Source organism: Hemitrygon akajei, chromosome 24 (assembly GCF_048418815.1).
Source record: "Hemitrygon akajei chromosome 24, sHemAka1.3, whole genome shotgun sequence".
Classification (NCBI taxonomy): Eukaryota; Metazoa; Chordata; class Chondrichthyes; order Myliobatiformes; family Dasyatidae; genus Hemitrygon; species Hemitrygon akajei.
Window position 1 is genome coordinate 7,946,507 of NC_133147.1, and position 6,000 is coordinate 7,952,506.

Consider the following 6,000-nt stretch of genomic DNA (forward strand, 5'->3'; position numbering starts at 1 on the left):
GGATTTTTACATCCCATGCCTTTATTCAGAAACTTTCTGTTTCCATCTCCACTTGCCCCTCCCCAGATCTGCAGAATTTCTTTCAAAGTCCTAAACTTCTTGAGTTGCAAAAATAGTGAGTGCAGGGAAAGACTTCCGTGATTTGAGTTGCTGCAAGTGGGAGATCAGAGTTGGGGGTTAAAGGTCAAAAAAATTTGAAGCAAGCCTTTCAGTTAGAAATGATCTGAAGGTGGTAGAAGTGTGGAACTCTTTGGAAATGTCAGTTCTTCATGGGTTAGTTTGGTTCTGATTTTTGTAAGTCTGGTCTCAGATCAGGGTGGCATGGTGGCGTAGTGGTTAGCACAACGCTTTACAGCACGGGCGACCAAGGTTCGATTCCTGCCGCTGCTTGTAAGGAGTTTGTACATTCTCCCACAGTCCAAAGATGTACTGGTTGGTAGGTTAATTGGTCATTGTAAATTGTCCCATGCTCAGGCTAGGATTAAATTGGAGGATTACTGGGTGGTGTGGTCCAAAGGGTTGGAAGGGCCTATTCTGCGCTATATCTCAATAAAATAAAGTCAGTTATGATCTCTGCACAATATGAAATCGGTTTGAGACACTGTGGCTTCCTCCAAGTTTCAGGCAGGTTTGAAAATTCCTCTGTGAATGTCAATTTCCAGTGGAGTGTGAATCCTGTGGAAATTACACAAGAATTGCATCTGGATTCTGAACCCTTGGTCCCATGATAACTTTTAGTCTTCTACCAAGCGCACAAAATTATGCCTTTGCCCACAATGAACTCTCGTTCTTGTATATATTGTTGCAGGGTTATTTAAAATAAGTGCAAAATTTCAATAACTTAACATTTATTATTTCCTATTAACCAGCCAATCTTATGTAAGAAACATGCAAGTTATTGAGCAAGTTTCTTTAACATCTAAGAAAGTTAGTACCAGATGAATCCCTCAAAATGTCATATTTGACTATTGCAAGGACCCTTTATTGTTTGTTTAAAGAATAAAGATTTGGAATGCCCAATAAATTGTTATATTTTCATCCCAGATTTGAGATAAACACTGGACAACAAATTTTTTTTAAAGTGTTGCTTCCTCAGAATTTATCTTTCTATGACAGACCACTTGAAGTTGAACACAAATATAATTTCAGACTACTTGTATCATGTAGGAATTTGTAGAAACAAGAAAATAACTTATTTAATTCTAGTGTGTTTAATTGCATAATGGTGCTGATGTTTTGCAATAGTTCAACCACGCTAAATTTGTTTTGTTGATGATTTTTGTTTGTACTCAGTTTCTGAGGCTTCTCACTTAAGTGTCCAACAATAATCAGCCAGCATTGATGGATTCCAGTTGCCCTGATACTGTTTCTCCATGACCGCAATGTCCTGGTGAAACCTTTCACCGTGCTCGTCACTGACAGCATCAGGGTTTGCAGGGAAGAAGTCTAAATGGGAATGCAGAAAGTGAACCTTTAGTGACATGTTGCACTTCATAGCTTTGTATGCTTGAAGCATGTTGTCAACCAGCTACGTGCAGCTTGATGCTCTGTAGTTGCCAATACATTTTTCAACAGCAACCTTGAATGCCTTCCATGTAATTTTCTCTGGTCCCACTAGAAGTTCTTTGAATTGCCTGTCATTGATAACCTATTTGATTTGTGGACCAACAAAAATGCCTCCATTAATTTTGTCATCAGTTACTTTGACTTGAATTATGAACTGAAATAACTAATATAAGTGATCTGAAAAAGATGATGCATGATATGGAAATTCGATGGTGATTTTCATGATTAGTGGCCCGAAATCCATAACATACACCCAGAAATATTCAGGAAGTAAAATCTTTGTTGTCCAGTGTTATTTGAACATTTGGCGATTAGTGGATTGGTTCCTTGTTAAATGAACACTTGATTCTAGCTGATGCTGAATTGGTAAAATGTGTGTAGCAGTTGGCTGGGCCAATATGACCTTGTTTACATTATTACCAGTAGTTAATATTACCTCGTCTTTAAAAGAGCTCAGATGGCATAAATGTAACTTCGAAGTACCAGTCAGGACCCGGATTTGCCTCATACAATCTCCCGTTGAACTGTCCTTCCCTAACCCTAACAAGAACCTAGTATCCCACTGAATCTTAATAGGCAGAACTCATGTGTAGACCTGTTGAAATAGATGCTATTGCAACAGAAAATAAACTGTACAAAAATGGCAAAGTATAAAATGCCATGAAAAATATTTGATTAGGAATACTGTCATGATTATAGTATATCTTTGGAAATGAATAGAAATTTGTTTCAGTCATGGTTTAGTACGATTAAGCTGTGTGGGTTGTATTGCAGAGGTATTTCCATTTCTTACTCTTAGAAGCGTTTAAATAGTAATATAGGGCGAACTGAGAGTGCATGATGTTTCTGATAGCGGACATTTTGCCTGTGATTTTCCCCCATGGACCTTTGAAGGTTACGGTGAAGCAAGCTTGGTTTTTCCTTCCGCCTCTGGTGGTAACTGGAGACAAATATTCTGTTGCTAGCTCTTCCTGTACAATTGGCCAAAACGGTGAAGAAAGTGTATTTGACAGCATGTTCTTGCCCGTTAAAGGAACAGAATGATTCTTTGTGTGTGTGTGCGCGCGCAGACATTTCCCACCGAATTAAAACCTTGTACTTGTATTTAGTGACAGAAGGCAGTGATTCTATCCTCTGGTCATGGCCAGGAAGCCTGTTTAACCCAAATGCTTAAAAATAAGAAATATACATGAGTGTCAATAGACTTTTTTTTTGCAAGATGTCACCAAATCACTGTTCTATATACTTACTAAAACCCGAGTGCCAGTACATGCCTTTTTTTTCTAATCTGCCAACACAGGGTTTAGATACAACTGCCCGTTTTGACTGGTGTGAATTTATGCCAAATTTTATTCTGTGAGCAAGTGTGAGCTGAATTCATTGTTAGCGAGCCAGTCTGGAGACTGGAGCGCGTAGGCTGGAGGCAGGAGCCTTCAATTCACGAACAAATCCAAGAATGCTGTTTCGAATACTTGTCTCCGGGTATTTGACCTTTCTGTTGACAAACACTGGTGCGTCAAAGGTTGTTGCTGCTAATATTGCACTGAGTTTGGTAACAGTGTAACTTTAGTTAATTTAATCCGGAAAGTTATAAAATTATGCAATTTAATTAAGAGTGTCATAGTCACTAATTTAGATTACAGATGGCATCATAAATAACTTGTAAGTTAATCTTAACAATACTTGGTGTTTAATTTGTTCAGAAGGTGCGAATAATTCTAAAATGTGATTGACTTTAATGGGCATAATGTTAAAACCGGAATTAAGGAATGTCTCGGTCCTTATAGGGCGTGAATAAAAGAGCACAACGAGCTTACTAAAACCACTTCCTGAGCAGATGAGACTGCCGCAAACGCCAGATTCCCTTCCTTCACTTTCACTTCTGGCAAAGTGTCTTCATAGTTGCTGTCTCAAGCTGCAATGCTACCTCAAACCCGAAGTTCTCTGGAAAGGGAGTTAAATTTAAAATAGTTGGCCCGCAGGCCAGCTGCATATTTATCAGGAGTTGATGTTAAGAGTGACATGTTGATATTTTAATAAATGTGAAGATATCTATGCTAAGCCCATTCAGACTTATTTTACAGTTCGTTCTGCATTCAATCAGTTTTTTTTTCTGTTACGACCAGACATTAATCGTATTACGCAGCAAGGACCTTTTTCCTCGTTGCCTCTTGTAGACAAGGAAGCAAATAACCAGGGCCATAAAGGGATGCTGATGGCGTTAATCATGCACCTACTTAGTGAGTGAAAATTCGAGTTCTGGGTGAAAAGTCTGTCCTTATTAAAGCTAACCAGTTTACCTGTAGAAATCTTGGCAGTTGGATTTGCAGAGGGCTTGATTTGGATTTGTAGACAATAGCTGGGTAAACAAATACAATTTTACTGGAAGCTCTTTCTACTCGCAGATATTCAGACTGCTCAGTATGAAGTAGTTTCTGGCAATGTTATCAGCGTATTGTATCTCTGGCCATCTTTGTAAAGGATATGACCCAGTGGCTCTGGCCATCTTTGTAAAGGAGCCGCGAACCCAAGTGAAGGGCAACTTTGACACGGGGCTGCGGAAGACGGGCGGTGGCTTTGGCCAGGTGACCGGGGCAAACTGGTTAACTCAGCTGCTACGTGGATTTGTAGAGCAGCATAAATCCCATAATGTAGTTCGACCAGTAAAACACCCAGCCTTTCTGTGACAGGCAGTTGTAATTAATGTGCCTTACTGGCAAAAACAGGAGGCTTTGAGTTCATTACCGCGTATCGCCGATGACAAGATTTATGCACGTTTACAGGACTTGCGATGGTCCTTGAATAAATCACATTGTGGGGTATAAAAACCAAAATCAGGGCACAATCCAACTTGAGACGTTCAGAATACTCGGAGCTATTCGTTGCCTCATTAGTGATACCACCCCGTAAGACTACAGCCTCCTAATTTTGTCAATAAGCTTTGTTCTTGTGCATTTATGGGTCGTTACTGTTTACTCAAACCCTGCAATAGAATGTTAAGCAGTAAGCCTCTCAGCTCAGAAGTTAAACACAGCAGACCTCAAACTGTTTTCTAGACACTCTCTATTTTCATTAATAATTTTCTACAGTAATGTGTAGCAGTACACGATGAAACGATTGGAACGTTGCTCTGTTCCGCTGTCTTATACTGAGAATGTAACATTCCTAATCTACATGTCAAAAATAAGGATGCAATCATTCTAAGAATCTGTATTTAATACATTGTGGTGTATAAACTGGTTATTAGTCATTTTTGAACTTGCCACTGGATTTCCTTGTTTAGTGAAGGAGAAATGCTCGATGCCCGTAATGGATGGCAACTTCACAGGATAGCTGCCCAGTAAACCATCGAAAGTATCCCGGATAATCGGCCCATCCAAACTGTACAAGCTTGTGTGCGGTGGCCACCGTGGTGATACATGTGGCTATTAAGTACTTGTCGCTGACTGGGCATGTGATACTTTCAAAGGGGTTTTTATCGTTCGTTTCTTTTTTTTGTATTAATTTCAATGTTGCGATGATGTCAGTATTTTGGATTTCATGGTATCATGATATATTGGGATGTGTAAACCCATGATATTAGAAAACTTTTGATTTTATAATACAACCTTGATTTTAAACAAAAACTTGTGGGGAGTGGAGTAAATCCCTTAAAATAGAGACTAAATTCCGAATGAATATTGATCTGTTCCGCAATACACCCGAGACTTGGCTTACTGTCAAGACTGCTTGCCTGTGTTTGCCCTCAGTTGTTGGGCCGCGATAACAATTGTAGATGTAAATTTTTGCAGCAAAGTATCCCTGTCAGTGTTTGATCTTTTCTGAAGTGTGGCCTACAGTAGGCGCCGGAGGGACTGGTACATAGACCTGGTACCTCCCCTTTGGTTTAGGCCGCCCAGTGTGCGAAATGCACCTCAGCTAAATTATTCCAAATATTTCGTGAGCATAAGATCAAACTTTCGTCAAAATGTTCTCTCCCCTGCAAATAAGTGAAGAATGATGGATTCTTCACTTCTGACCCGGCTAGAGCCAACATCCCAGTTGAGAGATGGACTTGCCCAGGGACTGCCCATGGCGAATGGGTTTAACACTATCGAATATCACCCAGACGGATGGCGTTATTGACATGAGAGATTACAAGAGCCCTCCCCATACACAGGAGACATTTTACATCCAAATTATAATCTCTTCGAGAATTAAATGAGGAAAATGATTTAAAATCGGAGGTTTCTGAGCAGCGTAGTAATTCAGTATTATCCTTCGACTCTGGGGTTTGGAAAAACCTTTAGATCAGGAGTTCCTAGCCCTTTTATGCCATAGACCAATACCATTAAGCAAGGGGTGGACCCCCGGTTGGGAACCCCTATTTTAGAAGACGCTGAAGTCTCTACTTGTAGCTTTGCCTGACGGCAGAGAATTCGTCCTGAACGTCAG